Source organism: Mustela erminea, chromosome 11 (assembly GCF_009829155.1).
Source record: "Mustela erminea isolate mMusErm1 chromosome 11, mMusErm1.Pri, whole genome shotgun sequence".
NCBI lineage: Eukaryota > Metazoa > Chordata > Mammalia > Carnivora > Mustelidae > Mustela > Mustela erminea.
This window is the reverse complement of record NC_045624.1, coordinates 99,416,797-99,441,210: the sequence shown is the minus strand read 5'-3', so window position 1 is coordinate 99,441,210 and position 24,414 is coordinate 99,416,797. Positions and strand designations below refer to the sequence as shown.

The following is a 24,414-nucleotide window of genomic DNA, read 5'->3' as shown; positions in this document are numbered from 1 at the left end:
GATTTGTTTTATCAATAAAATACACTTGACTTACACAATAGAATGATAAAACTTTCTCTGTCTCTCACCAATTGCACTACAGGTTTTCCTTTTGATGCTTCTAGGTTTTCTTTCAAGGCACAGTTCAAGAGCATATAGAGATATGAAATAATATATTTGAAAAGGGAAAATATTATCTATGCATCTATTATTAGCTAAACATGTAACTTTTTCAAGCCTTAACATCCAGTCAAATGTACAATTATCATTATGAAAGATATATCTTTCTATCAAAATTATATAATCTTGTAAACATGTAGATTTTGTAAGTCTAAAGAGGTGAAAGAACACATAAAACACATACAATTATGTTCTGGAATTACATGATACAGACATGACTTTTTTCAGTTTTCTTTAAAATATCAAAATTTGGATCTTTCCAACTCTTTGATTTGTCAAGTTTTTTTTTTTTCTTTTCTTTAAGTTAGAAAACACCTTAGAATCTATTAAAAGTCTTTATTGACTGGATGATAAATAAATTAATATTTAATAGAACGGAAAACATAAAGGTTTTTAACCAAATATAATAATATATTAATGACAATGTTAATTTTGTAAAATAAACTTATGATTTATCTCCCCAGTGACTCTTACCATCCCCTTTTCCCCTCTTTGGTTTAGGTTATATAACTAGTAATTTAATGGAGCAGGTAGAGTTGACAAGGAAAGATTCACGTCCAGCAAGTTTTAAATTTCAATGAAAGGATTTTGGAGATGCAGATATACATACATATATACACATATTGATATAAACATCAATAATATATCTATCATATTTTATATATTGTGCATAAATAAATGTATTAAAATTATCTTTTAATTTTAATTTTAACTGCCCAGCATCCTTGCCTACCACTTAATAGGCTGGATTTATATTATTTTCTAAATATATTTGCACAAATAGGTACTATATGGTTATCCCTTCTTGAAGCTTACCCATTGTATTCCTTTAAAAATGCATGTAAATCTGTTGTATAGCTGTATCCTCAGGTAGTAAAAAGTAAGATTTTTTCATTAAGATTTTCTCAATTTTTGACCTTACAATTAGTACCACATATAGCAATTTAATATGTGTTGTTTCACACATATGGAAATGTATTAGTAGACAACTCCACTGTAGTAAATTGCAATAGAATTTCAAGAAATGTTTCTTTTTTCTTTCAGTTTTTTTGACATCTAACTGACAAAAAAAGAAAATGTAATATATTTAAATTGCATAATGTGTGGGGCGCCTGCTGGGTGGCTCAGTCTGTCAAACGTCAAGGTCTGACTTCAGCTCAGATCATGACCTTGGGATCCTGGGATTGAACTCTGAGCAAAGCTCCCTGCTCAGTGGGGAGTATGCTTGATCCTCTGCCCCCTTCCCTGCTCATTCTCTCTTTCTCTCTCAAATAAATCAATAAAATCTTAAAAAAAAATTAAGTGCACAATGTGATGATGAGGGTATTCTCACCATCAAGTTAATTAACACATTAATAACCTCCCATATTTACATCATTTTTTTGGTATAATACTATTTAAGATCTACTCTCTTAGAACATTTGAATCATGCAATACAGAATTTCAAGTATAGTCTAGTATGTATAAGCTGTATATGATAATCTCAGACTTTATTCATCTTATAACTGAAAGTTTTTACACTTTTACCAACTTCTCCTCATTTTCCCTCCCCCAGCCCTTGGAAATCACCATTCTGCTCTCGGTGTATATGAGCTAATAAATCCCCCCACCCGGTTATTCCACTTAGAATAATGCCCTCCAGTTTTATCCACATTGTTGTAAATGACAGAATTTCCTTTTTTAAAAAAAGAAAACTTATTTATTTATATTTATTTTATATTTGTTTATATTATATATAAATATATATAGACACATGTATAGATATATGTAAAACTAAATAATATTCTATTTGTATACATATATTCATTTTCTTTATTCATTCATCCGTTTACACACATTTAGGTTGCTTCCCTACATTGGCTACTGTGAATAAAGCTGCAACAAACATGGGAATATAGCTATCTCTTTGACATAATTATTTTGTTTCCTCTGGATATACACACAGCAGTGGAACTGCTAGATCATTATAGAGCTTCCTTGTGTAATTTCTTGAGAACTCCCATACCATTTCCATAGTGGCGATGCTAGTTTACCATCCTACCAGCTATGTACAAATATTCCCTTTTTACATTCTGATGAGCATTTATCATTGTCTTTTTGAATATATATCCTAAGGTGTGAACTGAGGTTTGGGTTGCATTCCCTAATATTTAGTGATGTTAGTCTAGCACCTTTTCATGACTTGTTAGCTATTTTTGTACATCTTCTTTGGAAAAATACCTATCAAGGTTCTCTACACAAATATTTATTGGGTTATTGGGGCTTATTTTTACTATTCAGCTGTATGATTTATATAATTTGGATATTAACCCCTTACCAAATACGTGGTTTGTAAATATTCTTTCCCACTTCATAACTTGTCTTTTGTTTTTGTTGATGGTTTCACTTGATGTGCAGAAGCTTTTTAGTTTGATGTAAACTAACACATTAATTTTAGTGTTTGTTGTCTTTACATTTCTGTTTTAGGTATAATGTTTAAAAAATCATTGCCAAGATCACTGTCAAAAAGCTTACCCCTAAGTTTTTTCTAAGTGCTTTATGTTTTCAGGTCTTACGTTTAAGCTTTAATCAATTTTGAGTTGATTTTTTATAACACAAGGGTCCAATTTCATTCTTTTGCATGTATATATCCAATTTACCCAGTACTATTTCTTAAAGAGACTATCCTTTTTCCATTGTGTATTCTTGTTGCCTTTGTTGAAAATTAATTGGCCATAAATGTATGGGTTTATTTCTAGGCTCTCTATTCTGTTCTATTGATCTATGTGTCTGTTTCTATTCTAATAGCAGAACGTTTTGCTTACTACAGCTTTATAGTATACTTTGAAATCAAGAAAATGGATGTCTACTGATTTGTTATTCCTTTTCAGGATTTCTTTGGCTATTTTCAGTGTTTTGTAGTTACATACAAATTTTAGAACTTTTTATATTTCTGTAAAAAGTGCCATTGGAATTTCATACTGTTGTGTTGAATCTGTAGGTTGTTTAGGGTAATATGAACATTTTAGCAAACCTAATTCTGCCAATCCACAAACATGGAGTATCTTTACGTTTATGTCTTTGTCATTTCTTTCATCAATGTATTATAGTTTTCAGTGTACAGTCCATCCTCCTCCTTGGTTAAATTTATGTTTAATTATTGTGTTATTATTGTATACTATATATATTATCTATATTTGTATCAGCAACTTTACAGCAACTTTGTCAACAATTTTTTTAATTAAATTTATTTATTTTCAGCATAACAGTTTTTATTATTTTTTCACCACACCCAGTGCTCCAGGCAATCCGTGCCCTCTATAATACCCACCACCTGGTACCCCAACCTCCCACCCCCTGCCACTTCAAACCACTCAGATTGTTTTGCAGAGTCCATAGTCTCTCATGATTCACCTCCCCTTCCAATTTACCCCAACTCCCTTCTCCTTTCTAACTCCCCATTTCCTACATGCTATTTGTTATGCTCCACAAATAAGTGAAACCATATGATAATTGACTCTCTCTGCTTGACTTATTTCACTCAGCATAATCTTTTCCAGTCCTGTCCATGTTGATACAAAAGTTGGTATTCGTCCTTTCTGATGGAGCATAATACTCCATAGTGTATATGGACCACATCTTCCTTATCCATTTTTCCGTTGAAGGGCATCTTGGTTCTTTCCATAGTTTGGTGACCGTGGCCATTGCTGCTATAAACATTGGGGTACAGGTGGCCCTTCTTTTCACGACATCTGTATCTTTGGGGTAAATACCCAGGAATGCAATTGCAGGGACATAGGGAAGTTCTATTTTTAATTTCTTGAGGAATCTCCACACTGTTCTCCAAAGAGGCTGCACCAACCTGCATTCCCACCAACAGTGTAAGAGGATTCCCCTTTCTCCACATCCCCTCCAACACATGTTGTTTCCTGTCTTATTAATTTTAACCATTCTAACTGGTGTAAGGTGATATCTCAATGTGGTTTTAATTTGAATCTCCCTGAGGGCTAGTGATGATGAACATTTCTTCATGTGTCTGATAGTCATTTGTATGTCTTCATTGGAGAAGTCTCTGTTCATATCTTCTGCCCATTTTTTTTATATGATTGACTGTTTTGTGGGTGTTGAGTTTGAGGAGTTCATTATAGATCCTGGATATAAACCTTTTGTCTGTACTGTCATTTGCAAATATCCTCTCCCATTCCATGGGTTGCCTCTTTGTTTTTTTTACTGTTTCCTTGGCTGTGCAGAAGCACAATTTTTGATGAAGTCTTAAGTATCAAGTCATCTGCAGATAGGGAAAAATTATAATTCTTCCTAATTTAGATCTCTTTTATTTCTCTTTCTTTCCTAATTGCTCTGGCTGGAACTTCCAACAATAATTTGTATAAAAGTGGCAAGAGTGGACAACTTGTCATGTTCTATCTTAGTAGAAAAGATTACTGCTTTTCACTTTTGCATCTCATGATAGCTGTGGGCATTTCATATATGGCTTTTACTATGTTGACATACATCCCCTCTCTACTTATATTGTTGAGAGTTTCAATCATGAAAGATGTTGAATGTTATCAAATGATTTTTCTGCATCTATTGAGATGACCATATGATTTTTTGTCCTCCATTCTATTAATTTGGTGTATCACACTTACTGATTTACATATGTGGACCCATGCTTTTGTCTTAGAAATAAATGCCACTCCATTCTGTTGTGTATCTTCTGAATGTGCTGTTCAATTAAGGTTGCTAATATTTTGCTGAGGATTTGTTCATCTACATTCTTCAGGAATATTGGCCTATAGTTTTCTTTTCTTGTATAAGGGTAATTTGGGCTTCACAAAATTAGTTTGAAACTGTTCTCTTCTATTTGTTGAAAGAATTTGAGAAAGATTGGCCTTATTTTTCTTTAAATGTTTGGTACAATTCAATGTTAAGCCATCTGGTCCTGGACTTTTCTTGGTTGGGAAGAATTTTATTACTAATTTAATTTCTTTATGAGTAATTGGTCAGTACAGATATTCTATTTTACCATAATTCAGTCCTGGTAGGGTCTCTATACCAGGAATTTATCCATTTCTTCTTGGTAATCCAATTTGTTGGCATAAAATGGCTCGTAGTAGCCTCTTATGATCCTTAGTATTTTATGTTATCAGTTAAAATGTCTATTTCATTTAGATTTGATTTACTTGAATCTTCTCTCATATTTATTCTTAGTCTAACTGAAGTTTGTCAGTTTGTTTTAAAAAAAAAGCCAACTATTAGTTGCATTGATCTTTTCTATTGTCAAGACTTTTAGTCTTTATTTCATTTTTTTTTCTCCTCTGATTTTTGTTATTTCCTTCATTCTAACTTTAGGTTGGTTCTGTGGGATCTTTTTCTTCTTCTTCTTTTTCCTTCTTTTGGTATTTTTCATATCTTCTTGATATTTTAATACGTATAGAGAAGAATAGTAGAGAGTCGTAAGCAGACTCTGCGCTGAGAGTGGAGCCTAACAAGGGGTTCAATCTCATGAGCCTGAGATCATGACCTGAGCTAAACCCAAGAGTCAGATGTTTAACCAACTGATCCACCCAGGCACCCCGATATTTTCTATCTCTGTTAAAATATCATTTAGCTCACACATTGGTAAGCAATTTTAACACCATTATTTTGAACTCTAGTGGGTAAAAATGACTTATCTCGATTTAATTAAGGTCACTATCTGGAAATTTATCTTTTGTTTAGGACATAGCTCCTTGTTTCTTCATCTTTCTTTACTCTGTGTTGCTTTGTGAGCATTAAATAAAACAGTCACCTCTCCCAGCCTTGACAGACTGGTCACCTATGGGTGATAAACCTCTTCAATCATCCTGGCTTGAGTTCCTATTTGCCATTCAATCTTCTGTGATTTTCCAAGCTACCATCTTTGTTTTCAGTAGCTCCCAATAAATGAAGATGTACCAAGATGTCAGTGTCTTAATGGTACATTTGACTGTTCAGGCTTCCAAAAAACTACCAACTGCCTTCCCCTTTAGCTCCCTGAGGCAGGCTAATGAGAAACCCAACCTGCAGACATAAGCTGGGAAAGTCAGGATGTTAGATATGAAATATAGCCCCTCCTTCTCAGGGAGAACCTGGGAGCTAGGTGTTTTTGTTACTCATTCTTTGCTGAGATAAGGGAACTGTCTGGGAGTGCTTGTGCACCCAGATAACCACCTTGTTGTTTTGTGTGGTCCTATGGGATTCATGAATGTTAAGTCCCATCAGTGTTCAGAGCTGAAAGATTTTAGAGCCAGTGCCTCCACTGACAGCCATAATAGTTGAGGTAGTACATATTTGGACAAGCTACTTTCAGGGAGAAGCTGGAAACCTTATTTTACTGTTGGAATGAGTCATGGGAGATGGGACGAATTTGCTAACCAGCTTTTTAGGCTATCAGCAATCACATTCAAGATAATTAGAAGCAATATTGTAAGGCTGCAGGTGAGATTTTATAAAGTCAAATACACATCAGGGAGAAAGTGGAAGATGGATATTTTTATCTGCTACCTCTGTCTTGGGCCCAGAGGGAATACTTATAGGAAGTACTTACACACAAGTTTAAAAACTGCTTTTTGTTATTTAATGTTGTCCTGTGGAAGTCATAAATGACAACTCCCACTGGCTGTCAGAACCAAACAATTGGAGGGCTCATGCCTCAGATGACAGCTGGCAAAAGTTAGAATGCTAGATGTGCAGAGAACTTCCTTTTAGGGAACAGTAGGAGACTCAATTTTATTGTTGGCAAAAGCCAGAGAGAGAATTCGGGGAAGTGTCTACCAGTTCTGTTGGCTTCTCAGGAATATCACATCAGAACTAAAATGCCAACTGCTTAGAAGCTAGGTACCCAGGCTGCAGATAGTAAAGGATACTGGTAAAGGTTACTAAAGGATAGTAAAGTCAAAACCCTCCCAGGAGAATCTGGGAATTGGACATTTTGCTTGTTTCTTTTACCCTGAGCCCAGAATTACAGCTGTAGGGAAGTACTCCATGCCTGTTTAACAACTGCTTACTTGTCTGCTATAGTTCTATGTGATTCATATAAACAAACCTTGATTCTCAGAGTTAGGAAACTTGGGGTCCCATCTCTCAGGTGGGAGCTTTGGGGTGCTACATATGTGGACTAACTCCTTCTAGAGGGGAGCTGGAAACTTGGGTTTATTGTTGAAGCAAGTAAGAGGGAGAACACAATTGTCCTTTTTGGATTGGTAGAAATTTGCCTTCCTACTTACATGTAAGTAAGCCGATCTATCCAGCCTTGGGGGGAAAAAAAAAGTATACTCACAAACTTAACTCTTGCCATTCCGAGGAAGAAAGTAGGTAATAGGTGGATGTTTACTGGGTACAGTTTTAATTTTTATATATTATATTTCAATGTTGTTAAGCATCAGTTCATACTGTGTGTCTTATACATCTCATTTTCTCTGAAAGGTCTACTCATATTTTGCTCTTTTTTCTATTGACTTTATTATTGACTACCAAGATTTCTTTATAAAATTAGTCATTTGTTTTGATATCAGTTACTGTCATTTGTATTTTGACTTGGTTTTTGGTGTATATGTATGCTGTGTTTTTCGCCACTTCCATCTTATCCATCTGGTCTACCTGACTGTCTGTTCCATAAAACCAGCCTTTTGGACTCTGTTATGAGAGTTGTCTTGCCAGTTGGCTTCTTGTGCTCATCCAATAGAAGGAGACTGCGAGTAGGAAGAGAGAGTTGATGCTTATCTCTGAGGGTCACTCTGTGCTCTGTCTTGAGCAATAACTGTCATTTTATCACTTCCTTTTCTGTATCCCCAACTCTCAGACTCTTGGTAAAATATTTCCTTCCATTGAGACTTGTAGCCATGTGAATGGCAACTAATTTTGTTAGAAACTGAACGCCTTAACCTTTTTATACTTTTCTTTTAAATTCCAACACAATTGCCTTATTTAAGCCTCTGTATTTAAACTATCCTGATGAATCTGGTTTCTATGGACATTCACTACATTTTTTGTTTGTATGCAATCAAGGTCTTCTATTTGTATTTTCAACACATTTGAAATACAAACCAAACTCTCCTCACTGCTTTGGTTCAAGCCACCATTCTACCCAGAACACACTACTGTCTGGTCTTTCTACTCCTAGTTCTAGTGCTGTCATGTGCACACAGAATCTTGACATCAGAGCAAGGCATGAATCCTGGCTTCCCAATGAGCTGGTATGGCCTTCCGTGTGAAAACATGAATAATTATACATGCATTTTTTTTTCTGCAAGGGGACAAAATTTATCATTTAATTGAAAGTTTATATTTTTGCCAACTCACAGGAGATAAGCAGTCTTATAGAAAAGAGCATGTCCTTTTTTCCATGGTTTTCTCCCAAATGTTTGACACATTAATGATACTAATAAATACTTGATATATAAATCTGCTTTTTCCAGTACTTTCTCCTATATCTTTTTTCTCAAGCCAAATACAAATAACATAGAAAACAGTATGCTAAGGAATGCTCACTTTTTTGTACAATTTAGTAGAATAAGATTGATGAATAAATGAGGTCTTTTTTTTAAAGAAAATCAGTTTGTCAATTATTTTGTGCTTGCTTTAACATAGCAATATTTTTATTTATCTTTCTGTTGTCCTTAGATAACATTCTAGTCTCTTTTTTTTGAGGGAAAAACAACTTTTATTATTATTATTATTATGTTATGTTAGTCATCAAAAAGTACATCATTAATTTTAGATGTGGTGTTCCATGATTCATTATTTGCCTTTTAACTTCATTTGCATTTCTGACCATGTGGAGAAATTACCTACCTCAAATGTACCTGTAAAGCTAAGAAGCACAGTCTTTATGAGGAGATGGTATTCGTTCATCAGGAATGATCTATAGACTCAAGCATCAGATTTTGTACCTAGATTATTGTTCTTATTTTTCAGATGGGGCAATATATCTTGTTGCTATCAATGAAAAAATGAAAGAACTTGTCAGTTATTAAAGAGAGAAATACTTTCAATTCCTGCCTTGTGGTGAAAAGGAAAGGAGTTCTATGCAGTGTGTGTGTGTGTGTGTGTGTGTGTGTGTGTGTGTGTGGTGATTGTAAAGAGACTGGAAATGCTTCCAGGTTCAACTTTTAAATTATTAATTTGAACAGGCCCTTTGTATTCTGCAGCAGTTTTTCCTTAATGCCAGTGCATTTTACAGAGCTCTTAAATATGTAAATTTTTTCTAAAAAAATTATGAAAATGACTCTGGCAATATTGGAGAATACAGACTTATTCATCTTAGTCCAGAAACAGATACTTCTACAACTTCCACAAGGATTATATATATCGCTGCATGACATTTACTGTCTTTACTTAAGACTCATTCACAGCAGGGCAACTGGGTAGCCTAGTGGGTTAAGCGTCTGCCTTTGGCTCAGGTCATGGTATTGGGATGCCAGGATCAAGCCCTGCCTGGGACTTCCTGCTTAATGAGAAGTCTGTTTCTCCATCTTCCTCTGTCCCACCATTTGTGATTTCTCTCTCTCTCTCTCAAATAAATAAAATCTTAAAAAAAAGAAAGACTAATCCAAAGTTATCTATGTAGAAAGTCAATCTATCCTTTTCAATCAGAATCTTAATTATTATATCCGATATTTCAAATGACTATTTCTTGTATCCAGTAGAAACTTTCAAAACCTGCCTAAGATCCTCATTAAAATGGCATCAGCATAATGAAATTCATGTGATATAGTGTGTGGGAAGGGTGGACATTGTTCCTTCTGGCTGCTGGCTTTAGAAGCACAATATATTTTTAAAAATTGGTCCTATTTGTGAAAGGCAAGCCTTCTCTTCTCCACCTTTTAGAAGCTCTACTATCCAGGTTGGATAATAGCTATGAAATGAAAATTGAGTGCAATACATTTTATTCCATTTCATCATATAAATTCCCATTTCCCAAAACAATCTCCTTTGGGTATCATAATGAGCAGTACCACTTGAAATCACTTAGAGAAGCTGACAGAAAAGAGCTTCAAGCTATTTCAAAAAGCTTTTTTTCTTGATCAATTTTCCAAATATCTAGTAGCTTATACACACAGTAGATATCATTCCCCTAACAAATATATCCATAATTTCACATAATTTGTGAATACCTACCTCTCTTCTGTCATGTCTTCCTCCCTCCTCAACTTGTAATAGTAAATAACAAAGCTTATTTAAGCCTTTAAATATAACGTGACTTTAAAAGTGACTTTAAAAGATAATTCAAAGCTATGAGAAACTCTATTAACTGTGTTTAAGCTACATATGGTCATCTACTATAACTGTGGCAAAAATCAAGCTCTTGCACCCACCAAATTGAGAGTTTTAAAGATTTGATGAAACCCTTGCAAAGCATTGATATAATATTCTGGTTTATGAGTCTGAAAATGAAACCTAACTTCCCCTGATTCCTTTGTGACCAGGGTTCTCAGTTCTTGATTCCAGAAATTGGATGTGCACTCAAGAATGACAGGGACAGAAGTGAATCAACAATCATATTACTGAGTTTATGTATTCCGTGAACTCAGTGGCAGAGTCATTCCATCCTTGAGCCCTTGAGGTGGGGTATCAAGAATAACACCAGGAATCCTTGTTGAGCACAGATGGGAAAATTCTCACCAAGATACTATCCAATAGGATCCAATAGTACATTAAAAGGATTATTCACCACGGCCAAGTGGGATTTATTCCAGGGCTGCAAGGTTGGTTCAAATTTCACAAATCAATCAATGTGATATAATACATTAATAAAAGAAATAACATGAACCATATGATACACTCAAAAGATGCTGAAAAAGCATTTGACAAAGTACAGCATCCTTTCTTGATTAAAACTCTTCACAGTGTAGGGATAGAGGGCACATACCTCAATATTATCAAAGCTATCTATGAGAAACCCACAGTGGATATCATTCTCAATGAGGAAAAACGGAGCTTTTCTGCTGAGGTCAGGAACACAGCAGGAATCTCCATTATCACCACTGCTATTCAACATAGTACAAGTCCTAGCTTCAGTAATCAGACAACAAAAAGAAATTAAAGGCATCCAAATTGGCAAATAAGAAATCAAACTATCACTTTTTGCAGAAGATATACTTTATGTGGAAAACCCAAAAGACTCCACTCCAAATCTGCAAGAATTTGTACAGGAATTCAGTAGTGTCAGGATATAAAATCAATGCACAGAAATCAGTTGCATTTCTCTACACCAACAACAAGAGAGAAAAAAGAGAAATTAAGTAGTCAATCCCATTTACATTGCACCCAAAACCCTAAGATACCTAGGAATAAACCTAACCAAAAAGGAAAAGAATATATACTCAGAAAGCTATAAAGTTCTTATGAAAGAAATTAAGGAAGACACAAAGGAATGGAAAAATGTTCCATACTCATGGATTGGAAGAACAAATATTGTGAAAATGTTTATGCTACCTAAAGCAGTCTACACGTTTAATACAATCCTTATCAAAATCCCATCCATCTTTTTCAAAGAAATGGAACAAATAATTCTAAAATTTATATGGGACCAGAAAAGACCTTGAATAGCCAAAGTAATGTGGAAAAAGAAAGCCAAAGTTGGTGGCATCACAATTCCAGACTTCAAGCTCTACTACAAAGCTGTCATCATCAAGACAGTATGGTACTGGCACAAAAACAGATACTTAGATCAATGGAACATAATAGAGAGCCCAGAAATAGACCCTCAACTCTATGGTCAACTAATCTTCGACAAAGCAGGAAAGAATGTCCAATGGAAAAAAGACAGTCTCTTCAACAAATGGTGTTGGGAAAATTGGACAGCCACATGCAGAAAAATGAAACTGGACCATTTCCTTACATCACACACAAAAATAGACTCAAGATGGATGAAAGATCTCAATGTGAGAAAGGAATCCATCAAAGTCCTTGAGTAGAACACAAGCAGCAACCTCTTCGACCTCAGCCACAGAAACTTCTTCCTAGGAATATTGCCAAAGGCAAGGGAAGCAAGGGAAAAAATGAACTATTGGAATTTCATCAAGATCAAAAGCTTTTGCACAGAAAAGGAAACAGTTAACAAAACCAAAAGACAACTGACGGAATGGGAGAAGATATTTGCAAACGACATATCAGATAAAGGGCTACTACCCCAAATCTATAAGAATTTATCAAACTCAACCCCCAAAGAACCAATAATGCAATCAAGAAATGGGCAGAGGACATGAACAGACATTTCTGCAAAGAAGACATCCAGAGAGTGAACAGACACATGAAAATGTGGCCCACATCCCTGAGCATCAGGGAAACACAAATCAAAACCACAGTGAGATACCACCTCACACCAGTCAGAATGGCTAAAATTAACCAGTCAGGAAATGACAGATGCTGTCGAGGATGCAGAGAAAAGGGAACCCTCCTACACTGTAGGTGGGAATGCAAGTTGGTGCAACCACTCTGGAAAACAGTGTGGGGGTTCCTCAAAAGTTGAAAATAGAGCTACTTTATGACCAAGCAATTGCACTACTGGGTATTTACCCCAAAGAAACAAATGTAGGGATCTGAAGGGGCATGTTCACCCAAATGTTTATAGCAGCAATGTCCACAATAGCCAAACTATGAAAAAAAACCTAGATGTCTACCAACAGATGAATAGATAAAGATGTGGTAAATATATACAATGGAATACTATGCAGCCATCAAAAGAAATGAAATCTTGCCATTTGCAATGACATGGATGGAACTAAAGGGTGTTATGTTTAGTGAAATAAGTCAATCAGAGAAAGACAATTATCATATGCTCTCCCTGATATGAGGAATTTGAGAGGCAATGTGGGGGGCTTGGGGTGGTAGGAAAGGAATAAATGAAAAAGGATGGGATCAGGAGGGAGACAAACCATAAGAGACTCTTAATCTAACAAAACAAACAGGGTTGCCGGGTTGGGGTGGAGAGGGTGGTTGTCTTATGGACATTGGGGCAGGTGTGTGCTATGGTGAGTGCTATGAAGTGTGTAAACCTGGCAATTCACATACCTGTATCCCTGTGGCTAATAATACATTATATGTTAATAAAAAAAATTAAAAATATATAATAAAAATAATTCCTTAAAAAAAAAAAAAAGAATAGCACCATGACATGCCCAAGTGTTTTCTTGAGCTGCTTTATTCCTGGTCGATGGTAGAATATGAAATAACTGATGTATTTTAATGAATTTTTAACTGCTTAAATCATGTTGTATATATACAACAGAATACACTACCTGAAAAGGGATAAAAATAGACATGAGAGAGTTGACCACTTAACATTAACCTGAATCATAATGTGTGCTTGTTTGGAGTGGGACTTAGTGTTTAAAAAAAGAAACAAGCTTGTTTGCCTAATAGATCTGAACTTTAAAGTTTCTGAATACCTACAGTTAATTCTTTTAAGGACTATAAGGATTTTCCAACAATGAAAGTGTTAAAAGACCAGCATTTTATAGCAAGCAGTCAACATCCAGGAAGTGGAGGCCAGAGGAATAAATAAGGAAGCAGGGAGAAGAAGAAGAATGGATTCCCCCATGCCCTTGCAAGACTGTTTATGAACTAAAAGGCAGGTAAGTGAGGGAAAAAAAAAATGATCATTGTTATTCTCTGGGAATATACTATACATATGCCTGTCCAGACATGTTAAGGGAAGAGAAGGGATGTTTAGTTACAGGGCATTGAATATTAGGGTGCCCAAATATAAGGAAAATATATACTAATCAAAATTAATTTTAAAAAATTCCAAAAGACAAGGTCTGAAAGAAATATTTATGAGCTGGAGTGTTAATAGAACATGCTGTGTAGAGGGAGAAGGATTTCAAACAAGCTGTTGTATAGAATAGGCATTAAAATAATTCAGGATGTGTATAAAAGAAGAGGGGAATGTGAAATTAATGTTTATATATAAAAGGATAAAGCACACTGAAAAGGGGACATATGGAAAATAAAATAGCTCAATATAATGAACTTTATAGAAAGTCATCAATTTGATCTAGTTGACACTTGAAAAGGAATATCCCAAACATAATTTGGGAAGGTCTTCTGGATGGTTAACCAGTTTCAAATACTGAAGTGGGAATTAAGAAATTCAAACTGTTTCCTGTTTTGTTAATTTTGGCCATTCTAACTAGTGTAAAGTGATATCTCAATGTGGTTTTAATTTGAATCTCCCTGAGGGCTAGTGATGATGAACATTTTTTCATGTGTCTGATAGCCATTTGTATGTCTTGATTGTATGTATGAACAGAAGTGTCTGTTCATATCTTCTGCCCATTTTTTGATATGTTTGCCTGTTTCGTGTGTGTTGAGTTTGAGGAGTTCATTATAGATCCTGGATATCAACCTTTTGTATGTACTGTCATTTGCAAATATCTTCTCCCATTCCGTGGGTTGTCTCTTTGTTTTTTTGACTGTTTCCTTTGCTGTGCAGAAGCTTTTGATTTTGATGAAATCCCAAAAGTTTATTTTCGATTTTGTTTCCTTTGCCTTTGGAGACATATCTTGAAAGAAGTTGCTGTGGCTGATCTTAAAGAGATTACTGCCTATGTTCTCCTCTAGGAGTCTGATGGATTCCTGTCTCACATTGAGGTCTTTTATCCATTTTGAGTTTATCTTTGTGTGTACGGTGTAAGAGAATGGTCGAGTTTCATTCTTCTACATATAGCTGTCCAGTTTTTCCAGCACCATTTATTGAAGAGACTATCTTTTTTCCACTGTATATTTTTTCCTGTTTTGTCGAAGATTAATTTACCATAGAGTTGAGGGTCCATATCTGGGCTCTCTACTCTGTTCCACTGGTCTATGGGTCTGTTTTTATGCCAGTACCATGCTGTCTTGGTGATCACAGCTTTGTAATAAGGCTTGAAATCAGGTAACGTGATGCCCCCAGTTTTATTTCTGTTTTTCAACATTTCCTTAGCGATTCAGGGTCTCTTCTGATTCCATACAAATTTTTGGATTATTTGCTCCAGGTCTTTGAAGAATACTGGTGGAATTTTGATCGGAATGGCATTAAAAGTATAAATTGCTCTAGGCAGTATAGACGTTTTAACAATGTTTATTCTTCCAATCCAAGAGCATGGAATGGTCTTCCATCTTTTTGTGTCTTCTTCAATTTCTTTCATGAGTGTTCTGTAGTTCCTCAAGTACAGATCTTTTACCTCTTTGGTTAGGTTTATTCCCAGGTATCTTATGGTTCTTGGTGCTATAGTAAATGGAATCGATTCTCTAATTTCCCTTTCTGTATTTTCATTGTTAGTGTATAAGAAAGCCACTGATTTATGCACATCGATTTTTTATCCTGCCACGTTGCTGAATTGCTGTATGAGTTCTAGTAGTTCGGGGGTTGGAGAGGATGTGGAGAAAGGGGAATCCTCTTACACTGTTGGTGGGAATGCAAGTTGGTGCATCCTCTTTGGAGAACAGTGTGGAGATTCCTCAAGAAATTAAAAATAGAACTTCCCTATGACCCTGCAATTGCACTCCTGGGTATTTACCCCAAAGATACAGATGTCGTGAAAAGAAGGGCCATCTGTACCCCAATGTTTATAGCAGCAATGGCCACGGTCACCAAACTATGGAAAGAACCAAGATGCCCTTCAACGGACGAATGGATAAGGAAAATGTGGTTCATATACACTATGGAGTATTATGCCTCCATCAGAAAGGACGAATACCCAACTTTTGTAGCAACATGGACAGGACTGGAAGAGATTATGCTGAGTGAAATAAGTCAAGCAGAGAGAGTCAATTATCATATGGTTTCACTTATTTGTGGAGCACAGCAAATATCATGGAGGACAAGTGGTGTTAGAGAGGAGAAGGGAGTTGGGGTAAATTGGAAGGGGAGGTGAATCATGAGAGACTATGGACTCTGCAAAACAATCTGAGGGGTTTGAGGTGGCGGGGGGGTGGGAGGTTGGGGTACCAGGTGGTGGGTATTATAGAGGGCACGGATTGCCTGGAGCACTGGGTGTGGTGAAAAAAGAATGAATACTGTTTTTCTGAAAATAAATAAATCAATTTAATAAAAAAAAAAGAAAGATAAACAAAAAAAAAGAAATTCAAACTGAGTATTAAATAATACTAACAATAAACATTTCTTCACACAAAACAGGATGAAACTAAGGCAAGGAGGAACATTTATAAAAAAGAATAAAGACTAGATGTTAGGGGCACCTGGGTGGCTCAGTGAGTTAAAGCCTCTGTCTTTGGCTCAGGTCATGATCTCAGGGTCTGGGGATCAGGCCCTGCATCAGGCTCTCTGTCAGTGGGGAGACTGCTTCCCTTCCTCTTTCTCTCTGCCCTGCCTCTCTGCCTGCTTGTGATCTCTGTCTGTCAAATAAATAAATGAAATCTTAAAATTAAAAAAAAAAAAACCACTAGATGTTAGCTAGGAGAAAAAGAAAAACACAAATGTATGCTGCATTTCATACATATTAGACTACATAAAAAAGAAAATGAAGACATGGCCAATGGGGTTAAATTTTTTTGTGTAGGCTTATTTTTGTTTCATTTTTTTCCCTGATTCATGACTTGTTCTGCTAATTTTTAGTTCCTAGACAATCCACCCATTATCAAAGGTTTGACCATATTTATAAAAATATATTATTTTGAGTCTCTATAATAAGATGATTGTTTATCAGGTTAAATAATAGTAGAATTTGCTGGATCTTTAAATATTCTCACATAGATATAAGAATTCAGGTTTTATAGCTAATCACATTCTATCACATAGGAGGAATCACATATGAGGAATTTATAACTTTATAAAGTTGCATAACTAACCAAATGCCACAAAACTGACATCAAGTCCTAGTCTACCACCTGAGTATCCTGGCTTGTTTTACATAATGTAAATATTTGCTACCTTTATTTTACATATATATTCCAAACTTTCTAATTCTTCTATGTACTTAATATTTCAATTATATATATATGTATATATATATGTATCTACGTAGATACACATATATGTATCTATATATCTATATCTATGATCTATATATGATATATATATCTATATACCTATGATATATATATCTAGATATCTATATCTATATATATGTATATATGTACATATATATGTATCTACGTAGATACATATATACAATATATATGTATACATATACATGTATCTACGTAGATACATGTATGCATGTATATATATATCTACGTAGATACATATATACAGGCATACATATATATAGTATAACATATATACTATATATGTATGTATCTACGTAGATACATACATACATATATATTGTGTATATATATGTAATTATATATACATATATTGCAATTATATATATGTATGTATATATGTACCTACGTAGATACATATATATGTATATGTATATGTATCTATGTAGATACATACATACATACATATATATAATTGCAATATATGTATATATAATTACATATATGTATGTATATATGTATCTATGCATATACACAAATACATGTGTCTATGTACATATAGATATGTATGTACACATAGATACATGTATATATATGTATATGCATAGATACATATATAAATACATACATACATACATATATATACTTTCTATATACATTTTAGGTATAGAGAAAAATTGGAAAGGTAGTTTACATATACCCCACACTCAGTTTTCCCTATTAATATTTAATGTTGATATGGTAAATTTGTTAAAATTAATGAAGATCTAAGTATTTCTCTTCTTATTTTTTTAAATTTATTTTTTGATTATGTTGTGTTAGTCACCATATAGTACATCATTAGTTTTTGATGTAGTGTTCATGATTCATTGTTTGCATATAACACCCAGTACTCCATGCAATATGTGCCTTCCTGAATACCCCTCACCAGGCTAACCCATCCCCCACTGTCACTCTCCTCTAAAACCCCAGCTTGTTTTCCAGAGTCCATAGTCTCTCATGGCTCATCTCCCCTTCTGATTCTCTTCCCTTCATTTTTTCCTTCCTTCTCCTAATGTCCTCCATGTTATTCTTGATGTTCCACAAATAAGTGAAACCAATGATAATTGTTCTTCTCTGTTTCACTTATTTAACTTAGCATAATCTCCCGTTCCATCCATGTTGATGCAAATGTTGGGTATTCTTCCTTTCTGATGTCTAGTAATATTCCATTGTATATATGGACCACATCTTCTTTATCCCTTTCTCTATTGAAGGGAATTTGGGCTCCTTCCACATTTTGACTATTATGGACATTTGGGGTATTTACACCAAAGATACAGATGTTGTGAAAAGAAGGACCACATACACCCAATGTTTATAGCAGCAAATACCCAGTAGTGCAATCACTGGGTCCCAGGGTAGTTCTGTTTTTAACGTTTTGAGGATCCCCTACACTGTTCTTCAAAATGGCTATACCAAGCTCCATTTCCACCAACAGTGTAGGAGGGTTCCCCTTTCTCCACAACCTCTCCAGGATTTGTTGCTTCTTGCCTTGTCAATTTTTGCCACTGTAACTGTTGTAAGGTGGTATCTCAGTGTGGTTTTGATTTGAATTTCTGTGATAGCTAGTAATGTTGAACATTTTTTCATGTGTCTGTTGGGCATTTGTACATCTTCTTTGGAGAAGTATCTGTCTCTTATCTTCTGCCCATATTTTGACTTGATTATTTATTTTTTGGGTGTTGAATTTGAGAAGTTCCTTATATATCTTGGATATCAGCCCTTTGTCTGTAATGTCATTTGCAAATATCTTCTCCCACTCCAAGGACTGCCTCTGCTTTGCTGTACAGAAGCTTTTTATCCTGATAAAGTCCCAAAAGTTAATTTTTGCTTTTGTTTATCTTGCCTTTGGAAACGTGTCTTGAAAGAAGTTGCTGTGGCCAGTGTCAAAGTGGTTCTCATCTAGGATTTTTATGAATTCCTGTCTCACATTGAGATATTTCATCCATTTAGAGTTTATCTTTGTGTATGGTGTAAGAGAATGGTTGAGTTTAATTTTTCTCTATATAGCTGTCCAATTTTCCCAGAACCGTTTATTGAAGAGACTTTATTCCATTAGATATTTTTTCCTGCTTTGTCAAAGAATAGTTGACCATAGAGTTGAGGGTCCATATTTGGGCTCTCTATTCTGTTCCATTGATCAATGTGTCTGTTTTCATGTTAGTGCCATGCTGTCTTTGTGATCACAGCTTTGTAGTATAGTATGGCAAATTTGTTAAAATTAATGAAGATCTAAGTCAGTATTTCTCTTCTTTTTTATTTACTTATTTTTCTCTTTTGATGATGTTTTAAATGGTTTTCTTTTCTTTCAATTTCAAATTTCAATTTTTATTGCAGGTTTATGGGAGATCATTTGAACTTAGGTATTAATGTTTTATCCTTTGAACAAGCTATACTCATTTATTAGTTTCAGGGGTTAATTGTAGATTCTTTGGGAATTTTTTTAAACTTGCAAAATATCGCATATGAAAATGATAGCTTTAGTTCTTCCTTTGCAGTTTAATAACAAGGGACTAAACCTAGAGAAAACTATAACATAATTAAAACAAAACAAAACAAATCTTTACAATGAGATGACCTATTATCAGGATCTTTTTTTTAATTTTTTATTGGTAGTTTATCATTTAATAACTCTTAAACAATTGCATAAATATCTCTCATCCACTTTTGGAACTTTCTTCCCTTTACTTGTTTCTTGCTATTGCTCTAATGACCAGCTCTATCATCATCTTTTTCTTCTTCTCCTTCTTCTTCTTCTTCTTCATCTTCTCCTTCTTCTTCTTCTTCCTCTTCCTCTTCTTCTTCTCCTCCTCCTCCTTTTTGTCCTCCTCCTCCTTTTTGTCATCGTCCTCCCCCTCCCCCTCCCCTCCCTCCCCTCCATCTCCTCCTCCTCCTCCTCCTCCTCCTCCTCCTCCTCCTCCTCCTCCTCCTTCCTCTCACCATAGAAGACTTCAAGAATCCTTTAGTGAAGCTTCTTTGGAAATGTGCTATGGAAACAAAAGTTAGTTGCACTTAGTAGTGATTAGGTTCGATGGTACATTCCAAAATGATCTCCCACCTGTCCTGCCTCAATCTGTCCCTCTCTGCTGCTCCCTGGGAATGTGGTTCTTCATCAAGGCCTCAACCTCTGCTTTCTGGGCAACCCAGTCTAAACTAAGACAAGTCACAGGTAATGATTTTGGGAAAATAGAAGGAATTATCCTTGTGGGTACACTAGGGATACCTAGTGTCATATGTTCTTCCCAAAGCCAAATTGCTAAACTAACCACGTGTAAAGTTAGCATTTAATGTATTAGAGCCCAGATGTTAAGTAAAGTTTGAGAAACATTGTTTTATCAGCTTTAAAATTCAAGGAAAATTCAGATGCCTTCAAAGATATTTGTAAGATCAAAACTAACATTCTTCATTCAAACTTCAACCATGTGGACACAAATCAATATGGGGGAAGCTTTTATAAACCTACATGATCCTTAAATTATTTTTATATAGGTATATGGCTTGTATCTTAATAAAAAGGATCAGAATTAGTAGTCTCAAAATGTATCTTTCATATTTTTAGCATAATGCATTGCACTCTACTTTACAATTTCTACATATCTTAATGGGTCAAATCTACCTTAATTATTTAAACACAGTTTTGAATAAACTTAAACTACCCCTTCCTGCTATTCAATGGAATATCATATGGGTTTTCTTCAATGCTAAGTATAAGGTTTTATTTTCATATTGTAAAAGTGGACTCAACAGACAATTAGCTCTGCAACCTCATCAATTTCAGAGAGAATGTCACAATGTCAAATATATTTAAACCATAATACTTATTTTGGCAGATGTCATCCAATATTTAATTGGCTTTTTTCCAACAAGTGCATAAAATATATAAAATCTATAAGTTATCTGAGAGTAAATGTATCAAATAATTCATCCTGGGGTTCACCAGGGAGTGATATTACTTAACAACATTTGTAGGCTTAATTCAGTTTCCTTGTATGTGGGTTTGACTGCAATAGCAATTTCAATCAAAAATTGTCAATTACAATATTGAAAATTCAATAATGCAAAATTTCAGTTTTTCAATGATCATGTACAAATTGATAGAGACAACCTCGTATCGTATCCTTAGAATGAACTCATATTCCTCTCTTAGGTCCTTACTCCATTATTTCTGTTTAGGAATACACCCATCTGCATAGCTTCATTTTCAAAAGAGTGATAACTTCCTATTTCATGTGATTAAAAATCTCCATTGATCTATCCAAAGCAAGATTTGGGGGGAAATATAACCTTAAACTACCTACATGTTCCTAAATTTTTATTAATAATAATTTTGGAGAAATAGTATTTGTAGACAATTTTCTGATGTGGTATATAGTGAAACATTTTCTCAAATATTTTAAGTTTATTATTAGATTAACTCTATATTATTAAAGAGTTTTTCCTTCAGAAAATTATTTAGTTCTTCAAAGAATATATGCTATTGAAATTTGATTTGCCATTATTTTATTGAGCTATGTCTGATATTTTAACTTTCATTTCATTGTGTTTTGCAAGAATATTATTGGCAATGACTGGAATTTTTTTTTAAAAAAAGTCATTTACTCTAGATAGTTTAGAAGTGCTGTGTTTCTTCACATAGTATGTTCCTCAGTAAAACTCATAATAACTTGTCAGAGAATGCTTCCCTGAACTAAAATGTCCAAATTGCTGTTTGTTTTTTTCTTGCTTTATGTTTATTGCTCATTTAGCTATTACTAGAGTCTAAAAACCTTATAATCTTTTTCTCCTCGCTTTCTCCACTAGGATTGCAGTAATAGTTCTCTTGTAAAGATGTCATGAGTGCCAACTGAGAGTCTGAATAGAAATGGCTGTGCTTAATGCTCTAGCCCAGAAGATGTACCCAACTTATCAAGCTCATTGTTACTCTTTTGTGCTTTTATCTTCCAGAGGGCAGAGACTGTCTTCAAATCATTCAATCACCAAGTACTAATGCTCCAAGGAGAGGTAATGATTCTTGACATACAATGCTGGTTTACCATTGCCTGGTAAAAAGGAAATCTGCAAAGTTAAGTCAGTGTCTGCTCATGGGTGGATAAATGCTAGTAAGGATGTTACCAGAGATCATGGATGTACCTGCACAAGCAGTGGGAACAAGAACTAGAATGGCAGGTGCACTTGGGTGTCTCAGTTGGTTAAGCAACTGCCTTCCTATCAGGTCATGATCCCAGGGTCCTGGGATCGAGCCTGACTTTGGGCTCCCTGCTCTATGGGGGGGAGCCTACTTCTCTGTACCCCTGCTGCCTGCCATTTCTCCTGATTGTGCTCTCTCTCCCTCTCTCTCTCTCTGTGTCAAATAAAATAAGTTTTAAAAAATCAGAACAGCAGGTCCTTGTGATTTTACACTCTTATATTTCTTACTCTTATTTCAACAGTGTTCCATGCATGCTTGATCTAGTTCAGCTTTCAGTGCACAGCCCTGAAGAGAACAACAGCGAAAGTTACTAATTTTGAATCACTGAAATTACTGTAACTAAAAAATATGTTCTTTTAACAAAAGTAATTTGCTTAAACTGTCTTCCTTCTTTTTCTCTAGAATGCACTTATGCTCCAATTGGTGTCTTTCCACTGACTTCTTTTGGATGAACCCCAAGTAAGTACATTGTTCCTCTGTTCTTGTTGGTATTCCAAAAATCTGTATAAATTGTTTTACATTCATATCTGGTGTGATAACTGACACAAAAAAGAGCATGCAGCAGAGAAGATGGACAGTCAGGAAAATTTCAAGTATTCTGAGAACTTGTTTTCTTTTCGTTTGAGACTCCTATTTCTTGAGTTATTGGATTTATATTAAAAAGGGGGCATCAGGTCAGGAGAAAAACTTGGACATATGCAAATTATTCTGATACTAAGTTGTCTCTGGAACTGTACAGAATACACGATAAGTAAAAGTTTTATTGTAAAACGGAATCCTAAAAATAAGACCTAGTGGGTTAAGCCTCTGCCTTTGGCTCAGGTCATGATCTCAGGGTCCTGGGATCCAGACCCGCCTTGGACTCTCTGCTCAGCAGGGAGCCTGCTTCCCCCTCCCTCTCTGCTTCCCCCTCCCTCTCTGCCTACTTGTGATCTCTCTCTCTGTCAAATAAATAAATAAAATCTTAAAAAAAAACATATAATAGATTATATTCAAGTTTCTTGGGTGCATATAATAGCAATTAGAGCTACTCCTTTTTGTTTTGTTTTGTTTTGTTTGTTTGTTTGTTTTCTTTTTTTGGTTTGGTTTAGCTAAAACTCACCTAAGGATTTCTTGAATGTTTTCCTCTCCATCTTATTTTTAAAGTCAAAAATGACTTATTGTCATTTCAGATAATTTAATTATGGATTTATTTCAGCCTAAGACTTTTGGGGGTCTTATTATTTATCTATGGTGTCATTGTATTCTGTTATTTAATTTTTTATTTTAATTTAAAACAATTTTTTTTGTATTTTGTTCTTTTAATTTCCTAGATGGTTTGTGCCTTTACCATGGGTGGCAGAGGCACCCTAAGCGACTCCCCATGACACACAATTGTGTAATCACCTCCAATTTAATATGGGTTGCCCTGTGACTTGTTTCTAACCAACAGTCTAGAGCAAAGTTGATACCATATAGCATAACTGTAATTAAGTTTTTCAATTTAAATTATGTCTTAGGTGAAAACAGACTTTGCAACTGGCTTTGAAGATGCATACGGCCAGTCATGTTATGATTTTCCAATGGAGAGGACCCCATGGCATGGAATGGTGGGCAGCCTCCAGCCAACCACCATGAGTGTCCTGGACCCTCAGTCCCATAGCCACAGAGAAATAAACTTGGAAGAGGTACCTGTGCTCCAGAAAGCAACTCAGCCTAATCAGTACCTTGATTCCAGCTTGGGAGACACTGAGCAGAGGACCCAGCTAATCTGTGGACAGACTCCTGACCCAGTAAAATTGTGAGGTAAAGGAGTTTGTGTTAAGTCCTAACATTTTTGCATTTCTGTGAATATATATGTGTATATGTGTGTATATAAATACACACATATGTATATATACACATGTACATGTATATATATCTTATAGTTTTAATTATATTTTCAAGTTTGTGGAATAACTATTTCTGTTAATTATTTTAGTAAAATTTGTTTAGTAGAATTTTGTAGAATTTCAGCTTGAATTTTTGTTTTTTTAGTTACATATATACATACATATATACATACATATTTATAGATAGATAGATAGATTTTGTTTCTGAATGGGATCCTTTTC

The 24,414-nt window shown here is 34.9% G+C and overlaps 1 long non-coding RNA gene across 1 annotated transcript; it reads left to right on the top strand.

Moving 5' to 3' along the window:
- Nucleotides 1-13,656: 13,656 nt before the first annotated feature.
- On the top strand, nt 13,657-24,143 carry LOC116569167. The gene is made up of 4 exons (XR_004276893.1): nt 13,657-13,736; nt 22,078-22,134; nt 22,724-22,780; nt 23,821-24,143. It is a non-coding gene; the product is annotated as an uncharacterized LOC116569167 (long non-coding RNA).
- The last annotated feature ends 271 nt before the right edge of the window (nt 24,144-24,414 follow it).